Below are 22,037 nucleotides of genomic sequence, written 5' to 3'. Positions count from 1 at the left end.
TGAACGTCGCAGGGGGAAGTTGTAATGCCTTCCCTGTCTTTTAATTGGCCAGAAAAGCGCGCTAACGTCTCAGAGATGAAAGTGAAAGTAACCCGAACATCGCGTGGTACTCGTTACGAGTAACGAGCATCTCGAACACGCTAATACTCGAACGAGTATCAAGCTCGGACGAGTACGTTCGCTCATCTCTATTAACTACCCTCTAACTGCCTCTTATAATTAGTGCTCCACTCCTCTGTAAAGAGAACACACCAATGCTGGCTGTGTATCCCCAGCTAAAATACTGAGGATGGGGTGCAACGGCCCAGAAAAGCATCTCTTATTATATGCTAGATTAATTTTTAATAAAAACAGAGGAGTTGAGCTCAAAAACAGGTCGTGGCTCTTTGAGTTGAATAGAGTTGCGCTTATAACCACATTTTTCCCTACATTTTTCTCCTGTAATAATATGTATCACTTATGCCATTATACCTCAACGTATTGTATAGCAATAGTTGTTGATCCCGGTCTTGGAGTCAGGTAGGAACTTTCAAACGTTGATCAGGGATTATTCTGACTGCCATTATGGAGTCGGAAAGGAATTGTTTTCCCTAAATGGGCTAAATTGGCTTCTGCCTCATTGGGGCTTTTTTGCCTTCTTCTGGATCAACAGGGGAGGTGGAAACAGGCTGAACTAGATGGACATAGTCTTCTTTCAGCCAAACATACTATGTTACCACACCTCTTTCTTTTCTCTAGATGTTATTTAAATAAGATAACAATTCATAACATCATATATAATTGTCAAGGCAAAAAAAGAAGAAAAAAAAAAAAAAAAATATATATATATATATATATATATATATATATACACACACAATATTATGTCGTGACAATTATATGTAATGTCATAAACTTTTACCTTATTTAGATAACATTAGTCAAATTTGTATTAACTATAATAAAAGATAATGGTTTTGCACAATTAAAACACTTCATTAAACTGTATATTAAAACAATGTACTTTTCTTATTTTATTATGAAAATGAACATAGCCACAAATGGCTTAATAGAATGTACAAAATAAGATATGAAAAGTATATATATATACTGTAATATATATATATATATATATATATATATACACGTTTTTTTAGGCATTTACAAATAAGTAACAATGTTGAGATAATTTGGTAGGTGAGGATTACAATTTCAGCATTCCAGGCTGCACACCACCAACTAATTAAATAGTCACCGAAGGCTTCTCTGACATGTGATGCCAAAATAGTTGGTGGCCAGGACCCCAGTTGATAGCTGTGTCAAAAGCTGCATCAAGTGACTCTTCATCTATGTCTGGATTTTCATTCCAGACATATGCAGCATCTGAGGAGCGGGCCCCAGTCTAGGAGACAGCAGGGGTAGAGTAGTTCACTTGTCACAGAGGCTCTACAGTCTCTTACCGGGAGGGTAACCAGGGGCATATCCAAGGGTTGTAAACTGACTATATTAAATAAGGAAACCCACGAGTGGATTACCTGAGTCCTTCTGGACACAACTGGATCTCTGTCACGTTTCCTAATAGCACCATAACTTAAGCCCTGTTTACACACAATGATTATCCTGAAAATTCGTTTAAATGATGGCATATGAACGATAATGGCAGCGTGCAAACGCAACCATCATTTACTTTTCGGCTGACTTTTTATTTTAAGATGATCCATCATTCAGCTGGAGAGTAAATAACACAGACTGCACATTGTGTTCTGCATGGGAGTTGGAGATTACATTGTATTCAGCTGACAGCCTAAGTGACAACAAAGGAGCTGTGTGTAGAACTCAGACCACATGCTGGGAACTGCAAACTGTTCCTGGAGGCTCATTTATATGCAAATGAACATTATAAAGTGCTAATGGACATTAGTGTCCATAAGTACTTTATGCAAAATGGTCGCAAACACTTTCAATCCTTTGAAAGATTATCTTTGCATGTAAATGGGGTTTTAATTTATGGTGTTGTAGGGATGTGACAGGTTCTCTTTAAAGGTGGATTAACTAATGTTACACTGTATGTAAATCTTGTCACCACTTTTCCCTGTTCATTTTGTCCACTCTCCAAAGTAACAACTATAACTGATGTTTATGTAGCAGATTAACTAATAATGCTAAAAGAAAGTGATTATTATGATGCCATGAAAGTTATAACCTAAACCCGGAAGAAGATGTGTAAAACTCTGAGAGTAGATGATTATTGGAATATATTCTTAGTAGTTGTTACATGTGTATAAATATAGTATAATTTTTAATACATTGGATCAGCATAATCCTCCTCTGAGAGTGAACTGATCACAAGAGATTAGCTTGCATTAGAAACTAATTAGCCATGTATAATAAGGGAATTACCTGTTATTTGCCTTTGAAGTTCAACATTTCAAACAGGGCCATTTTTAAAAATAGAAAAGAAAATAGGATGGGGAGAAGCAAATTAAGCCAACAACCCAATGGTTTTAGGAACTGCCTAATATATCATAAAAACAAGTAGCGATAGTTTACACAATGGAATTGACATTTCATAGCTGCCTTAAAGGAGCTGCCTCATAAAGAAAACCTCATTCTAAAAAGAAATAGGTTAGGGGCATTTTGGATCACTGAGCGGGACTCCTTCTCCCCCATATGACATTCATAAGCTCTGACAGGGCATTTGGATAGAGGTAGTGTCACATCTGTCTAGGATTGCTGATGAAACTAGGACAAGCAATAGTCCAAAGTAGTCTGGAAAATGTGTATACAAGTAACTACAGTAGTGCCTTGGCATACGAGTGTAATTCGTTCCATGATGGAGCTCTTCACCCAAAACACTCGTATGGCAAATCACTTTTCCCCATTGAAATGAATTGAAATGCCATTAATGCTTTCCGGATTACTGGCGTTTTGATTCATTTCAATGGGGAAACCAACTGTAAAAAAAGCCAAACATCAATACTCACCTTACGCCGTATTCTGTTCCTTGTGATAGGCTGTGGCACTGCTCAATAGCTGTGATTAGTTAATCCAGCACCGGCTTTCATTGGCTGATGCGGTGCTGGATTAACCAATCAGAGCATTAGCTTGCTGGAGGTCGGGTATTCAAGCCCCGCTTCCAGGAAGAAATGCTCTGTCGGTGTGGAGAAGGATGCGGCAGCCTGCAACAGTGCCGCAGACCATCGCAAGGACTGGAACGCTGGCGGTAGGTGAGTATTAGACCCCGTCCGAGCCTCAGCCTGCGAGCTTCTTAAATCAGAGCAAAAATTCGGGAGAGAGCCTGCTCACAAGTCAAGAAGCTCGCAAGCTGAGGCACTCACAAGCCAAGGTACCGCTGTATATGCAGGACCAGACAGAAAACAGGGCTACAGAGCTAAATGGAACACCCTGAACCTTCTCTACTGGACCTACCTCAAAGTAGAACACCTACCCTAAAAAGAACGACCCCACTGCTTTTATGAGGCGAGGTCCTAAGTCAAAGAAGAATAGGGGAATGAGACAGGGGACTATGGAACAATTGGAAGTAGAACACTGACAACCTAACAAAAGACAGATAAGCTGACAGGTATACTGAGAGTCCTGACTGGACCAGAATACCAAAAGTATAACCAATGTCTTCAGGATAGAGGAGCTGGTTTCTAGATCATAAGAAAGCTTCAGACTGGTTGACTGGGCGGGCTATCAATCAACCCAACCAGCCCATTAGCTAAACAATGTCAACAAGGTAGTTGACCAGCAGGCTGTCAATCACCAGCCAGTCTTGCAGCTAAACAGCAGCAGGGAAATGTTTAACTCTTGGTGACCAGGACTGATTGAAAGATATGTATGCCAGTAGGCAAACCACATGATCTGGGGCTGAGGTAGTGACAGACCCAATAAAGAGGCATGGAAAAGTTGATGCCTGCAGTGCTATGACAGGCTGTCCTAATGAAAAAAATCATTTATAAAGGGGTATTCCCAAATAAGATTTTCATGGAATGTCGTGTAAGTAAGCATGAGAGTCTGAGAGATGCAAGACCCACATTTTTGGGGCCCGCATCTACCTCTAACTCAGGTTCCCACTGCTCTTGGCTTGAATACATTCACCAGGGTGTAGAGTTAAGGTGGGAATTGCATCTTTCAGAATGTCATGCTTTATCTTGTGGATATGCCGTGAAGGTCTCACATGGGACCCTTTACTCTCACACCCCTTTAAGTCTTTATATTTTCCTTGTAATTATTTTCATAGTGAGGTTGCTCAGCTACACACAGATACATGCCTATAGTGGAGAGGATGGGAATAGCACCATACTACCAAACCATTATCATCTAGAGAAAACCTCAGACTATAAGGCCTTAGTCAGACGGGCGTTTTTTCGCCCGATTTGCGCATGCGTATGCGTCCGGCAATTTTTTAAAACCATTGCTTTGCAATGGTATCGGACACATGAGCGCTTTTTATGCGCTCGTCCGATAACTTATAGAACAAAAAATCGCAGATCGCACCTATCTGCGATCTGCGATTCCTGTTCTCTTCTCTATATGCGTTCAATGGGGCCGGCGGCAGCAGCGCTGACCCCATTGAGAACATATAGAAGACAAATCATTCTTCTCTGCCACAGCTGTAACAGCTGTGGCAGAGAAGAACGATGTTTGCCCATTGAATTCAATGGAGCGGCAATACAGCCGCTCCATTGAAAGCAATGGGCTGCCGGCGTGCGCGGGGTGAATTGTCGGGAAGGGGTTAAATATATAAGCCCTTCCCTGCAATTCATCCTAAAATGTGTTAAAATAAAAAAAAATTGTATACTCACCTTTCCGCTGCAGCCGGAGTCCAGCCGCGGCCGCTGTCAGTTCTCCTGAACTGCTTCTTGGCACTATTCAGCCGGTGGGGCTTTAAAATCCCCGCCTGCTGAATGATCTGCCTCTGATTGGTCACAGCCCTGACCAATCAGAGGCTGAAAACACTCACACACCCATTCATGAATTCATGAATGGGTGAGTGACTGCTGCCTCTCAGCACTGAGCCAATCAGGGGCAGGTCTGACTCACATCCATTCATGAATTCATGAATGGGTGTGAGTGAGGCATGCCTCTGATTGGCTCAGCGCTGAGCCAATCAGGGGGCAGGTCTGACTCACACCCCCTTCACACCCACTGCAGGACGGCCACGCGGAGCTCCGGCTGCCGGCAGAAGGTGAGTATACAATTTTTTTTTATTTTAACACATTTTAGGATGGATTGCAGGGAAGGGCTTATATATTTAAGCCCTTACCGACAATTCATCCCGGGCTCGCCCGCAGCGCATTGCTTTCAATGGAGACGGCTGTATTGCCGTCTCCATTGAATGCAATGCGCTGGACAGCTCCGGCCCGTTTCTAATGAAACGCGGCTAGGAGCAGATTTTCGGGCGATTTGCGGGCGACTTGCGCGCACCGGTCACGCGATTTGCGGATGCGCATCCGTCATGCGATCCGCAAATCGCGCGAAAAATCGCCCGTCTGACTAAGCCCTAAGGTATGATTTTGAGCATTTTTCATTGTGATTTCAGGCTTGTTCATAACAATGTCAGAATCTCAATTCCGAGCCTCTGTTGCTGATTTCTGTTAAAATACATGATGAAATTATCCAGTAAAATACCGGACATCCAAATGGAAACCGAATGGAACTCATTATAGTCAACGAGGTCTGTTTTTTGCTGTTCAGTTTGGTTACAAGACGGATCCATTTGGCTAGTGGTTTCCTTTTTTTCTGCTTATATACTGTAACAAAGCAAGAAAACAGAAACAAAACTATTAATGCAAATGAAGCCTTAATTAACATAAATAGCTCCAGTAACTAACTTCATAGAATCAGCAACTGTAGTAGTGTATGTACAAATGTAAATCAAAGGGGAAACATGACTAATTTAAAAAATGCGTACAAATTTAAAAAGTATGCTTTTTTAATGTATTGTTATATGATTTGACACTCATATATTCCCATTTACTTGCAACATCTGTTGCTACAGTTTTAGATACTTAATTGGAAACTGTAACATTGAAAGTGCAACCTAATCTGCAGGCATCATGGTATGGAGCCGGAGGAGCTCGGCAGATTGATATATAGTGTTAGGGGGAAATATTCAGTATAACTTGTATTTTATTCATTTACATCTCTACTGATTCTAAGCTTAGAGGTCCAGTGGGCGGAGCTATCAGGGGTTGACAACAGGGAATGAGTGTGCTTATCGAAATATCTATCAATCACTAATAGGACAACCCACTGGACCTCTAAGCTGAAAGAGTGGCGATGTAAATGAATAAATTACAAGTAAGGGTACATGTACATAGATATTTCAATAGTTGCACTTGATGTTCTCAGGTGCAACTCGGACCAGACAGCACTCAGACATCCCATCCATTTGCTGTCAAATGTGCAAGACATCACACTTTAACATGTACTATTTTTGTTGGAGAATCAGACACGAATAGGACATGCTGCTATTTTCTTTACTCAGACTATTCATCCAAGTAAAAAAAGGACCTTATGACATCCAACATTTTGGATCAATTTTATGGAGAAGATCTGGAGTTTTGTACCATCTGGAGATTGTTTTATAATTTAGTTCTTGGTATCTTATTGATGTTGAGTTTGAATGCGATTTTTTAAGATAGTCTTTATTTTATCTTGTGAGAGCACAATATCAAGGTCTCTCTCCCAACTGGCGACATAGGAGGGATATTCTATATTATATGTGAGTGTGCAATATAATTTGCAAATAATCCCCCTGAAGGGATAGCCTTTCTCAAAAAGCATGTAAGCAAGCAAGTCATGGTAAGTGTCAAGAATATCTGATTGGAAAAGAGATATCGAGTCTAAGTTTCCATCGTAGTCTCTACTAATCTCAAGACACAGGAAAGAAACAGACACCCCCCCCCCCCCCCTAGTGTCCAGGAATGGCTTAACAAGATCTGCACACTAAGCACTTTCAAAAAACTCAGACTTCTCTGAAAAGTAAAGGTGGAGAAATACCTTAAATCATGGTCTAAATGGACTTCTTACAGAAATAAATGATGCCCACCCCACACATATACTTCTCCACCAGGTACCATAGCCTCTCAAGGTAATACATTTACTGCACAATCCTGTAGTTTATCAATAAGTAGAGCTCTGAATTCTCCCTTATTCCTTCCCCCCCCCCCCCCGCACCTTTGTTTATTCTTTCTCACCTTTTGTTCTCTCACTCACTGATATTACAAGTGCTATGTACAAGTTTGTTGATGTTAGAATTTTGGCGTGCTTTTACACCCGTACCCCCTCTTCCCCTTTTTTCATTTTTTTTCCCAACTCAAATTTCATAAATAAAGAATTTATACAAAAAAAGGCCCATTTGAATACATCTATTCACAGAATAGGTACTATTACCATCGATTTTCGGACTAATTTTTGGGACGGAAAAAAGGCCATGTGTATGTACCCTAATACTAAATCTTTCCCCACAAAACTGTCTATCAGTCTGCATAGCTCCTCCTACTCTATAACATAATACCTTCCGCATGAACTACGTTTTCAATATGATTGGTTTCCTTTAGAAACACAAATTAAAAATGTCACAATAAGGCCTCCTTCCCACGAACGGATTTCCGCCGCGTAATTCGCAGCGAAAATCCGCTGCGTTGCCCGCAGCTATTAGGTTCTATTGAACCTAATAGCACAATGCTCACGATGCGTAATTCCACCGCGGAATTACGCACCGCGATTTCTCCCGTCCTCACCCGCAGCATGCTCTATTTTCTGCGGGTGAGGACGGGCTGTACGCACTGACGGCTTCCATTGCAGTCAATGGAAGCCGTCCATTCACGCTATCTCCCGCTGTAACCAGCGGGAGATAGCGTGAAAAAACGCTTTCCCGCCCACCGCCGAGCGTCATATGACGCCAAATGACGCGGTCCGGCCGCGTCACGTGACACGGCCGGCCATGCACGTGACACGGCTGGTGACGCGAGGGCGGTGGGCGGTGACGGGCGGTGACGCGCGGCGGTGGGCGGGGAAGCGATTTCACGCTATCTCCCGCAGGTAAGTATAGGGGCTCTGGGGGGCGCCGTGACGGGCTTCGCAGCGGAATATTACGCTGCGGAGCCCGTCACGCTCGTGGGAAGGAGGCCTAACACTGTGTAAAATGTCCTGAAGAAATATAAATAGAACTGCATGTAAAGCCTTATGAGAGCTTTATGTATCACCCCTGCTAGACACAACATTCCAAATACAACCACCAAGCTAAGCCAAATTACATTCTTATGAACGTGATAGAAGGAGCAGACCACTTTTTACATGTGCTTATAGGGACCTTAACTTGGGACAGAATTTTTTCTCAGCGCAGATGTGGATTTTGTCAATTAGAGCGGATTTTGTTGCATTTTTAACTGCAGAATACATTCTGAGGAACGTTTTGTGGAATTTCTTGCTTGTTTTTTTTTCCCCACAGACTTTAATTTTGGAATGTTTAACTTGCAAAATAAAAGGCTGAGAGGAGACTTAATAACCTTCCACAAATATCTGAAGGGCTGTCACAGTGCAGAGGGATCAGCCCTATTCTCACCTGCACAAGGAAAGACTATGAGATGAAAGAGAGAAGACATAGATTAGAGGATGATGAATGAGTAGAACAGGTTGCCACTGGAGGTGGTGAGTTCACCTTCAATGGAAGTCTTCAAATAGAGGCTGGACAGACATCTGCCTGGGAACATTTAGTGATCTTCCACTGAGCAGCGGGTTAGACCCGATGACGCTGAAGGTCCCTTCCAACTCTACCATTCTATGATATCTCCCGTATGTTAGAAATCATTAAAAACAATTCTGCAAGACATCCTTTAATTTAGTTTTAAAGTAAAACAAATATGGATTTTAACAGGTGAGAAGTTCAAGCTCCATAGGGATAACATGATGATGCAGAATTGTCCGCACAGACTAATTCTGTCCCGTGTGAAAGGTCCCATATAAATTGAAAGAAAAATGTCAGTTTTGTTAAAAAATAAAAAAAATCCTAATATTTACTGGGTTTTAAGACACTCGCTGTAAAACATTCCATAATAAGTCAGTTGCGTAAAAGCTTTTTGCTCAGCTGTCGTTTTGCCCTGTAACAGAAAAATGCTAGCTGTACAATAATTCCCCAATGTTCATAGATGGCAGTGTGATTGAAGCAAGATAAAATGCACTCTCAGTAACTTTCCAGTTCAATATGTCACTCTTTTTGTTCAGCAAAGGTTTTTTTTCTTTCGGAGATGGACAGTTTAGTGCCAAAATAATGTACTACAGTGCCCTCCTATGGATGTTATAGGCTAACAGCTTCCCATTTCCAAGTTAGTGCACGTTTAGGTTTATGGCTATGAACTCTTGCTATACCCATCGGGTAGTAAAGACAGCCCACATGTCCCGTCACAGCGCAGATTAGCCTACATAAATTAAGGTAATAGAAAAATGGACATATGTAAAGTGATTGGAGGTTTGGCTTTGATGTTTATGATGTTTACTACTCCTGAATTCTAAAACACAAGATACTTTATATACATTATGCTTGCCTTCCAAAGCCTTTGATATGAGGATGCCTTAAAAGTGTCTCGGCTGACAAGTACTGTAATAGAAGCACACAAAGCAGGCATTACTGGAAGGCATATTCTGCTGTAGCTAAAAGTTTGCATTCATGTATTATATGCTGAATTGATTTTTAGACATAACATGTAGCTAACAAATAATGAAAAATGATGCATCTGAAATGTGTTGTTACAGGTAAGCACTAAACCAGTACCAAATGTAATGTGAAGATGCCAAGTCCTGTACTCTAGAAATGCATTATAGAGTTAAATCAGCTCGTAAAGCTCCCACTAATAGGGATTGCTGCTGTATCATTTTTAGAGTTCAGGCCCTGTATACTTTAGTCAATGTTGTCCAAATCTGCTGATTTCGGTAGGACTGGTTGACTCCTGCATATGTATGAGGTATGGGAGCCTCTTAAATTCCCTGCAACAGATAAGGCTAAATTGAGCTTTTATGTGTATGGTGTAGTCAAGAGGAATAGATGTCGGCTGAACAAGCATTTTGGTGACAGCTACTGAAGGTAGCTATCAGTCCGAGTTAAAAAAAATAAAAAAAAGCCCATGTGCATACAGACATTTAAAATGATGGGTCCTATTTTCGTCCAATTTTTGGACCAAATTTTGGTCTTAAAAATTGGACAGAAAACTGCCCGTAGGCAAGTAGCCTTATTATCACAGTGTTCTGTTATTTTATTGCTATACTTTAGGTGTCAATTATGCACATAAATAAGGCCCACATTATTTAATATAAGTGGCAAGGACACAGAGTAGCATAGCCAGGGTACCGTAGATTGCTGTACTACCCCGCTTTTGTAAACTGCTAGTCATTTGTACGGATTTCCCCTTATTTTGTAAAAATTGTGGTACTAATCATCTTTGCTCTTTCTGGAGAGCAGCTTAAAGAAAATGGAAAGAAGTGATCAGAACACATAAATGTGACATTTGCACAACCCTTAGACAGAAGCAACCCTCATACATAAGCAGTCCCGTCATGCAAAAGAAGTCAAGAAGTCAGCAGTAGAACCAATGAACTGTTACAGCAAACCAAACAGCTTTTTTCCATTGAACCAGATGAGTATAAGGGAATAGGTGTTCGTGTTGCAGTCAAAATGTGTCTTATGGCAGAGCAACAATGCATATACTGCAAGAATTCGATAAAAGCATTTAAAGGGGTTGTCTCGCAGCAGCAAGTGGGGTTAAGCACTTCTGTATGGCCATATTAATGCACTTTGTAATATACACTACCGTTCAAAAGTTTGGGGTCACCCAAACAATTTTGTGTTTTCCATGAAAAGTCACACTTATTCACCACCATGCGTTGTGAAATGAATAGAAAATAGAGCCAAGACATTGACAAGGTTAGAAATAATGATTTGTATTTGAAATAACATTGTTTTTACATCAAACTTTGCTTTCGTCAAAGAATCCTCCTTTTGCAGCAATTACAGCATTGCACACCTTTGACATTCTAGCTGTTAATTTGTTGAGGTAAGCTTGTGAAATTGCACCCCACGCTTCTAGAAGCATCTCCCACAAGTTGGATTGGTTGGATGGGCACTTCTGGCGTACCATACGGTCAAGCTGCTCCCACAACAGCTCAATGGGGTTCAGATCTGGTGACTGCGCTGGCCACTCCATTACCGATAGAATACCAGCTGCCTGCTTCTGCTGTAAATAGTTCTTGCACAATTTGGAGGTGTGTTTAGGGTCATTGTCCTGTTGTAGGATGAAATTGGTTCCAATCAAGCGCTGTCCACTGGGTATGGCATGGCCTTGCAAAATGGAGTGATAGCCTTCCTTATTCAGAATCCCTTTTACCCTGTACAAATCTCCCACCTTACCAGCACCAAAGCAACCCCAGACCATCACATTACCTCCACCATGCTTAACAGATGGCGTCAGGCATTCTTCCTGCATCTTTTCATTTGTTCTGCGTCTCACAAACGTTCTTCTTTGTGATCCAAACACCTCAAACTTGGATTCATCCGTCCACAACACTTTTTTCCAGTCTTCCTCTGTCCAATGTCTGTGTTCTTTTGCCCATCTTAATCTTTTTCTTTTATTGGCCAGTCTCAGATATGGCTTTTTCTTTGCCACTCTGCCCTGAAGCCCAAAATCCCGCAGCCGCCTCTTCACTGTAGATGTTGACACTGGTGTTTTGCGGGTACTATTTAATGAAGATGCCAGTTGGGTACCTGTGAGGCGTCTGTTTCTCAAACTAGAGACTCTAATGTGCTTATCTTCTTGCTTAGTTGTGCAACGCGGCCTCCCACTTCTTTTTCTACTCTGGTTAGAGCCTGTTTGTGCTGTCCTCTGAAGGGAGTAGTACACACCGTTGTAGGAAATCTTCAATTTCTTAGCAATTTCTCGCATGGAATAGCCTTCATTTCTAAGAACAAGAATAGACTGTCGAGTTTCAGATGAAAGTTCTCTTTTTCTGGCCATTTTGAGCGTTTAATTGACCCCACAAATGTGATGCTCCAGAAACTCAATCTGCTCACAGGAAGGTCAGTTTTGTAGCTTCTGTAACGAGCTAGACTGTTTTCAGATGTGTGAACATGATTGCACAAGGGTTTTCTAATCATCAATTAGCCTTCTGAGCCAATGAGCAAACACATTGTACCATTAGAACACTGGAGTGATAGTTGCTGGAAATGGGCCTCTATACACCTTTGTAGATATTGCACAAAAAACCAGACATTTGCAGCTAGAATAGTCATTTACCACATTAGCAATGTATAGAGTGCATTTGTTTAAAGTTAGGACTAGTTTAAAGTTATCTTCATTGAAAAGTACAGTGCTTTTCCTTCAAAAATAAGGACATTTCAATGTGACCCTAAACTTTTGAACGGTAGTGTACATCGTGCATTAAATATGAGCCATACAGAAGTTATTCACTTACCTTCCCTGCGCTGGCGTCCCCGTTTCCATGGCTCCGTCTAACTTCAGCATCTAATCGCCCGATTAGACGCGCTTGCACAGAAGGGTCTTCTGCCTTCGGGTCTGTCCGGCAGCAGCGGCGTTCTGGCCCCGCCCCCTTCTACGCGTCATCGCGTAGCTCCGCCCCGTCACGTGTGCCGATTCCAGCCAATCAGGAGGCTGGAGACGGGGAACCAGCGCAGGGAAGGTAAGTGAATAACTTCTGTATGGCTCATAATTAATGCACGATGTATATTACAAAGTGCATTAATATGGCCATACAGAAGTGCTTAACCCCACTTGCTTTCGTGAGACAACCCCTTTAAGAGGGGCCTGGATGCCTTTCTTGAGTGTAACAATAATACATGTTATAGTCACTGATTGCTTCAGAGGGGTCGGTGTTGCAGGCATTATTCTGATTGCCAGATTTGGAATCAGGAAGGATATTTTTTTCCCTTGAATTAGAAAAATTGGCTTCTACCTCGTTGGGGTTTTGCCTTCCTCTGGATCAAAATTGAGGGGTAATAGGCTGAACTGGATGGACATGTATATTTTTTCAGCCTAACATACCACGTTACTAAGTTGAGTTTGTGCTTTTGGGGGTTTTAAACTGTGTGCTCTTAACCCTTTTGTATCCACTGTCTGACGTCTGAAGACATTATGATTTAAGACTGTACAGCTCCATTGTTGGAAGACGTCCGTTGGGGCTCTCTTACTGTATATTGCCAGCCTCTCTGCTGTTGGAGCCTATCCAACGTGTCACCTCATGCAGTACTGGCTTTAGCCAGCAGATAGTGCCGTTGTATAACGGCAGAAAAAGAGTAGGCCCCCTAGGAAAACCAGGATACAAATTGATTGGAAAGGGTTATTGGTCTATAAGTAAATTCAGATTTACCTTTCTTTTGAGCTTGAGATAGATAGTTTTAATTTCTGATCTTCCTTTTTTAGTTTAATTCTTTGGCAAAATAAAAGTGTAATTGATAAAGGAAACCTTTTCTGGATAATTGTGTCCCATGCTTTAAAAACTGTGCTATTTGATGCATATAGTGACCTATACATTTTCACAAGAATATCTCTTTGGGGTGGCACATATACTGTATATAATGAACATTACCATGTTTGTATTTTTTAGGTATCTTCCATTACTACAAACATGATAATCATGGAACAGAACATTACTGTGGCATCATCTTTTTCCCCAGCTATTGAAGGGGTTTTCGGGGACTTTAATATTAATAAGCTATCCTGTGGATAGAAAAATGAAGCATGAAAAAAGCCTAAGCCTATAGTCATGAGAAAAATTATGGCTTTATGTATCAGGACATAATAAAAACCATTGGGTTCTTAGAAGGTCTTAAAATTATGTAAATACAAGCTCAGGTGAAAAACAACACATGAAAAATTGATTCTAATTGACTATCAGCCAGTATGACCACCTCTATAATAGCAGATGTTTTGAAAGTTTGCTGATCTGGAGCATTCAGGCATGTATTAACATGATGCCAAGGAGTAAAAACATCAGCAATTATCTTAGAGAAGCAACTGTTGCTGACCATCAGTTTGGGAAGGGTTGTAGGGCATTTCTTAACAACTTGGAATTCATAATTCTACAGTGAAAAAAGATTATTGACAAGTGTAAAACAGTCAAGACAGTTAACAATCTTCCCAAGAACATGTCCCTGAAAATTCACTCAGACCGTGCAATGCTCAGAGAAATTGCATAGAATTCAAAGGGAGTGTGCTTCGTTTTTCTCATGATTGTACATGACTGAGTTTGGAAATTTATGGTGATGATTTGTCCATCCTCACATTTTACACCGCAGCTCTGACTGTTCAGATTCCTATGTAGAAGCAGAAGCCATGCATAAGGTAGCAAGGACGTAACTATAGGGGGTGCAGGAGATGCGGTGGCACCCGGACCCAGGAGCCTTAGGGGCCCCATAAGGCCTCTCTTCTGCATATTGAGAGCCCAGTACTATGAAAAAAGCATTATAGTTGGGGGCCTTGTTACAGATTTTGCATCGGGGCCCAGAAGCTTCAAGTTACACCTCTGTAAGGTAGTATAGAATGATTATAAATTACTACAAACTAAACTATAAGATTATACTACACACTAAATAACAAGCGAGAGATATAGACAACCAAAGAGGAGGTTCTGGAGATTTGTGTTAATTCATCTGTAGTATTTAATTTATCTTCCAAACAATTAGTGTATTAGCATAACAACAATAATGAGAAATGCTAGCTTGTCTTCTATTGCACATACATGGAAACTTCTCTATAAGGCAAATATATTTATCCTTTATTCATTCTAACCACACAATAATGTTGGACAAGGTCCTAATGGGAGATTTACAAACAATACATAAAGCTGAGTAACTCTAATCACAGACAAATATGGTTCTGGCAAACTGAATAAATGCTACACAAATTGCTGTACAACGAAGATCCAGGAGTAACAAACTACACTTTATTACATCGCTTACCTTGCATTAATCACTTATTTTTCCCTTACCGCTGCACAGTGATACAGCAGAGATTAAGGTGATTGCTTTTAACTACAAAATATAAAAAGAAGAGTAATGTATATATAAAATCTAATATTCATTTGTATGTTTCCGTGTTATAAAAGCAATATCAATATGAAATACGAGGCAATTTATCCTACGTGGGGAAATTATCTTATGTGATGAAATGGCGACATCACGGAATTCTCTCAGAGGGCAGAACTTCTTACCTTATTCATACAACAATTTTGTAACTCAGTTAGGGCTCAGTCACATGGGCGCATCGGGACCCGTACACAGGCGCCCGTGTGACTGAGCCCTTACTGCAGGAAGAAGACGGCTGTACCTGAAGACGGACGTCTCTCTGCAGCGCTGAAGAAAGAACACATGACCGGCAATGAAGCCGGTCATATGTTCTTTCTCCCAGCGCTGTAGAGAGACGTCCGTCTTCAGGTACGGCCGTCTTCCTCCTTTAGTAACATGGGCGCCGATGCGCCCGTGTGACTGAGCCCTTAGGGTGTTTTTACATGGGATCTGTCGAGCACAGATGCTTGACGGGTCGTCCCAACGATAATCATTACTGTGCTTTTACATAGGAAGGAGCATCACTAACTGAATGGAGGTAGAGCGGGATGGTAATCGCTTACACGGAATGCTCCATTGTTCCGTTTCCTGCATGCAGAAATTGAAAGACGAATGAGAAGCGAACGAGTTCTCATTTGTCGTTCAGTCGCTGCATGCATTTACACTGAAAAATAATCACTCAGATTCTCACGGGAAACCAAACGATAATCGTTCCATGTAAGAATACCTTAAATTAGCAATATACTCAAACCAAGGTAGTAGCTGAAACAAAGAATGTTCTTCTACCCAAAAGTTAACTTGGAATAGTTGTAAAGGTTGTGGAGGGTTTTAGGAAGCCTAACCGAGCACCTTCTGAGGTAGTCATGGAGAGAAGGGCACACAAGAGACAGGGAGACAACTTTCTTTAATAACATTTAATAATGGAACCCAAGAATAGTGATAAATAGTGATGACCCGATCCAGATTCCCATTAAGGTCAATGAGGGTAAAAATCAGATTCACTAATTTGACCTTCAGACGGTACCTAATACAGCCAACTTGCATGGGAATACAGCTACTGCTACTGATAGGGACTTTTCAATGGATGTGGCTCAGTGGTTAGCATGGTTGCCTTGCTGTGCTGGGCTCCAAGGTTCAAATCTCATCAAAGACAACATTGGCATGGATTTTAAAAAACGCTCTTTCTCGGTCTTTTGGAGAAAATCTCTCAATGCCTAGAATACTTGGCCAGTCATAAACATTTAATTAGTGCAAATTAGGTTCAATGCAATCAATTGAAATTCTTATCTAACTCGAGAGGTATTTAAATCATACCAAAGTTTTCAAAAAATTTTCAAAAGCAGTCCAGGTCTTCATTGGCGACTGCTTTACTGTTGTTTACACCTAGTTTAAGCTCTATCAATTCAGTTTTCTGTGTATAGTTTTAACTTTTTTTATGCTGCCCTGCTGTTTGCAATACACCTGCAGGTAGGAGTGTGTTCTAAACCAGCTATTCTGCCAGTACTAGACTGGCCAGGACATCCTCTCCTGCACTTCCCATATCGAATTGCATAGTCCTGCTCCAATTAATTACAGGGCAGCAACTGAATGTCTGTTCCTCTTTTGCATGTAATAACTAGCAGTGTCCCAATGTCCCTGTTACTAGAGAAGCCAAATGCCTAACTACAGGCTGTAGATTGTAAAGCTGCTGGAAGGCAGCCACTTTAAACTAGATTTTCACGTTAAAACAATCAATTTTTTAATGCAAGTACGCTCATTGTTAAAGAAAAAACACCTAGAAGGAGTTGCCAGAATCAAATGAAATTTTATATATTTGATTGTCATCATAATCAAATATATAAAATCTGTCAATCCAGATTTCTGTCTGGATTGCCAAAAACTGCACCCAGACAGAAATCTGCATGTAAGTATAGAATTCCATAACTCAAACGGAAGTCAATATGGTCTCCGTGTAAGCAGGGTTCTATTAGTTTCCACTACTCAAGTAGAATAGTTGACCACCCTAATATCTTTGGCACAAATACGGGAAGCAAACAAAATTCTGCTCAAACGAAGACCTTATTGGTCTCCTCTTGGGTAATGGAAGCTTTTAATGTCATCTAGGTCCTTATTTAGATGCTGTTTTGGGCTATCCAGATGGAAACTTGTAACAGAACCCAGGAATGGAGGCCTGAAGGAGGTCCATACAGGCTCTAATGACATATTCAGATAAATAAATGAATATCCAATTCAATATCCCACTACAGACATTGACTTTAGTTAACAAAATGTTAATTGGGTTTATAATGGCCAAAACAAATCAATCAAGACTGATGGGGTGGGGGGAACAAAGAAAGTGGGAAGAACACATAAGGAAATGTCCGGAAAGGAGGAAGGGTTAAGGCTGTGATATGGCTTATCATATGAGCAAACCTGAGATGGGAAGTTATATGAACTCTTCTATTGACCTGGTCGAAACTCGTGTTCCTCATAAATCCACTGGGTGAGTAGATGAAATGCTGGATGTTAAACTGGATTGTCCTGGAAGGGACCCAGCTCTGGCCGTTGGGTTCCATAGATGCATGGACTGCGAATAATGATACCAGCACGACCAAGTCTTTTCGTACAACCCTTCACAAGACATTGACTTTGAAGTTGTGTCTCCAAAACACTTGTAAGCAAAATTTGGCAGTCTGTGTTTGTTAAGAAATAAATGTGAACATGCAAAACAATGACAATTACTGAGCATCCACTTTTATTGAAGTGCTAGCTGTCAAGGCAATGTTTGCACTCTGCATGATGTACAACTTTTCTCGACTGGCATTGACTAACATTGCTGAACCTGCTCTGCTTGAGGTTTAGCTAAAAGCTCAGAATTGTTAACAGACATATCAGTTGAATGACATTTTTCAGTATAGTTAAAGGCCAGCTGCCAGCAGATGATGCCTTTCCTTGCCAATGCTAATTTGTTAGGTTTTTACGCACACAGCAGTTGGAATATTCTTTAGCTGTTATAAGAGGAGGAATACAAATTAAAGTAAATACCAGTGGTAACATTAAATACATTATAGCTCTCATTTCTGTCAACTGTGTTTTATAGTAGGAAAATAACAAGAACATTGAAAAGAAAAGGATTTATTTTTCTGTTACATGAAAAAGTGCAGAATTTCAGCAAATTCATTTTTTAGAATTTCAATAGTAGCTATTAACTTCAGCACATGCATTTTAAACATGTGTATTATGCATTTTCCTGCTGAGAGATGAAAGATTATGAGACTTTCAGTACTAATTAAAGAAAAGGAAATTATATAATAAACAGCGCCGCTATAAAGGGTCTCAAAATTGGCAGAAACAAACAAAAAAAGATAGAGGTTCTGTCCAAAACAGTAAATTAGATCACTCTTTCATATTCCAACCTGCAGTAGACAAATGATAGCTAAACTCTGTCTGCTAAGAGCTACATATCCAGTTAATGACTACCTGTACTTTAAGAAAACATTTGGCATATCTTAGAGACGTGTCAAAAGTATTGATCAGTGGGGCCCTGTTGGCGAGACACCCGCTGATCCTTAGAATGAGGGAGCTGCAGTGCACACCCAAATGCTGCGCCCCCTTGGCTGTGTTTGCTCGTTTTCATCTGCTTCTGGCTGTTGAAGATGGACTCATAGAGGTGTATAGGAACCTTCTACGTGGCACTATGAGGTCATCTTTAGCTGCCAAAAATGGACAAACATAGCAGAAGGGGCACAGTGCTCAAGTGAGCGCTACAGCCCCCTCATTCTAGCAATCAGTGGGGCTCTCAGAATCAGGACCTCCACTGATCAATACTTGTGACATGTCTCTATAACGTATTAAAAGTTTTCTGAAAGTGCAGGTACTCTTTAGGTGTACACTAGTTGCAATGAATGAGGAGCACTAAACCCTTACGTAGTATAGTTACAATATGCATCCATGACTGTTGTCTTACCCTTCCTGGTAGCCGCAGCTTGCAATCAGTTACCATTTCTTGCAGTCACAAACACCCGGTGTCTATACCAGCCTGCCAGCTGCCCAAAGGGCGTGTGCACATCCTGCTGCCCTCTTAGAGGGTCAATGCACCCAAACTAAATGTTCCCCCTCTAATCATTTGAGATGCCTGGCTATATCAGGCATCCCGCCCTTATGGAGGATGCCTGAATATTAAGGGCCTTTTGGTCTGCTCAAGGTGCTGTCAAGATTCATTCTGATTCCCTGGATTCCTGACATTGGATATCCTGACTACATTCCTGTCTCTGCTCCTGACCAAGGCTATTTACTCTGATTGTGCTTCTGTCCACTGCCTGCGCTGACTTATGGCCTGAATTACAGTTCTAAACCTATTCTCTGTGACCCAACCTCTAGTTTTGTTCTACACATTGACGAGTGCCGCCTGCCCCGACCTGGACTATCTGACTACACTCCTGTTCACACCCTCTTGTACCGCACCTAGAACTTGAAGTTGTTTTGCAGACAAATACTATTGATGACCTATCCTCAGGATTGGTCATCTTGAGGATAGGTCATCAATAGTTGATTGGCTGGGGTCTTAAGCAGTAGATCAGCTGATAGGGCCCCCGCTGTCAGCACTATAATACACAAGGGTTGGAGCAAAAGCAGTTGGCCCTGAAAAAACTGTGTAGTGGCTGTCACTTGTAATTGCAGGTGAAGTTCTCATTAAATCAGTTACAGAGGCCTTGGTTTCTTAATGTTTTCAATAGACTCAGTTTGGCACCATTCCTGAACCTGTTTCTGAATGCAATGTTTAGCAGGTGGTTTTTAACCTCGGTACTTGCCGGCGAAGGCCTCTTGCATTTCCTTAATTGATCACACAGCCTTCGACAATAACTATTCACTGTCGCAGGATAATTCATGCAGTGAATCAGGTAACAGCCATTTCACATGACAACAGGCATTATGTGGCCCAGGATTTCTTCTTATTTGAAGTACATGACAAAACAGGGCATAAAAATCATTAAAAATGTTTTATATGCATTAAATTATTTTGAAATGTGTTTTATCTTTAGAAGCACATGGCTTCAGCAGGAAAAACTTTGCACAATATTCTTGAATTTACAACTCAATTATTCATTAAAAAAGCACATCAATTATAAAGGAGCTCTTCCAGTTCAGATTGCAAGACATTTATTCAAAAATGCATTGCAGCTATCAATCTAAGCTTTTAATCTTGAATTAATAAAAATAATCAGATTTTCATTTATGTGGTGCCGGATTCTGACTTAGTAATGTAATCCCTAAGCACTTGTTACAACATGGCAGTTCCTACATATATCTTATTAATCAGTTGAAAGTATTGTAGAAATCGTGGCACTCACCAGCATGAAAAAAACAAAACATTTATGCCAAGTGCTTAAAATATAAAGTGGTGGATAAGTTATGGCCAGGAGACGTCTTCATGGCGGTCTGAGCTGGATAGAGAAACTGAATGACAACAACCTCAATCAAATAACATAACCCCTGTGAGTTACTGTGCTTATTCTTTCATATGACTGTGTTTAATCAGTATTGGACTTGCTGTATCATCTGCAGTCTGGTACCAATCCAGTTTGTAAAAATAATACCTCAAAGCATAGTTTAACATTGTTCCAGTCATTCTGGAAACTGTAGTTTTACATGATAGAAACTTAGGGTACATACCATGTGCTAACCTGACTTAACAGTTAAGCTTTGGACTGATTTGGGTTTCCATACTATGCAGTATTTATTTACTGAGCGTAACATATAATTTGCTGTTTCTAAGTAAAAGGTTTAGTTCTGGTACTGTATTTATGTACTTTGCTTAGTTCTGGTAGAGCAGATATATATTTGGCTTGGTTTGAATATTGTATTTATATACTGAGCCTGGTTTTATTGGGTATTTACACTACTGTATATATTGCACTTGGTTCTGGTACTATATTTATATACTGAGCTTGTTTCTGGCACTGTATTTATGTACTGTATTTAGTTTTAGCACAGCATTTATGTACTGAGCCGGTTCTTGTACCATATTATGTATGTAATGAGTTTGGTTCCTGTACTATGTATATGTAAAAAGACTAGTTCTGGTACTGTATTTATATTATGATCTTGCTTCTAGCACTGTAGAGATAGAGCAGTGTTGATTTAGAAATGAGGTATGCTATCTCTGCAGTGCAGATTGCCAGGCGACTGACAGCCACACTTTGAATGGCAGCCGTGCAACACAATTAGCGTAGCCACAGCAAGTTGTGCTGAGCTGTGATTTTATTACAACTGTAACCCGCTAACATGAGGTGCGTTGGTAGTGTACATGTGTATGTATATGTTAAAGCTTGCTCTATTTGAACTCTAAAGTCTTGTATTTAGGAGATTTGCTGTAGTATATCATGAACACTATAACAGCATCTATTCCCCCCTTTTTACTGTGCACAGTCTAATTGAATGGGCTGTGCATATCCATAAACGTCCACATAGACCCATGAGCTATAGCATTAAAACTGGCCACCAAAATACCTCTCACCCGTTGAGACATGAACACCTCAAGAGCTTTGAAGGTGTTTTGTGGTATCTGGCACTGAGATATTAGCAGCAGATTCTTGTGCCTGGCTACAAGTTATGTGTGGTATTGTAGCTCACCCCCACTCAATTCAATAGAACTGAGCCGCAAAACAAAAAATATAACTCATGGACAGGTGTGGTAGAAGTAAGCAGCCATGCATCTCTATCCTGGACAACCCGTTAAATTCATGTAAACTGCAGGATGGGGTCTCCATGAATTAAACTTGTTTTTGCAGCACACTCTATAGATGCTTGGTTGGCACTACACTACAGGCATCTAGCATGCCAAGTAAATGCAATGATGCCAGTTGGACACTAAACAGCAGCACTCAATTTCACATTTTGCATACTTTCTTGGATACTACCAGTGTCTCCTAGTACTCAGTTACTTCCAGTACTGCCAGTACAGCCAAATAACATATCAACCAGTTATCGCAAAAAT

The sequence above is a fragment of the Eleutherodactylus coqui genome, chromosome 12, assembly GCF_035609145.1.
Source record: "Eleutherodactylus coqui strain aEleCoq1 chromosome 12, aEleCoq1.hap1, whole genome shotgun sequence".
In the NCBI taxonomy this organism is placed as follows: domain Eukaryota; kingdom Metazoa; phylum Chordata; class Amphibia; order Anura; family Eleutherodactylidae; genus Eleutherodactylus; species Eleutherodactylus coqui.
The sequence above is the reverse complement of the archived record's forward strand: the minus strand, read 5'-3'. Positions refer to the sequence as shown.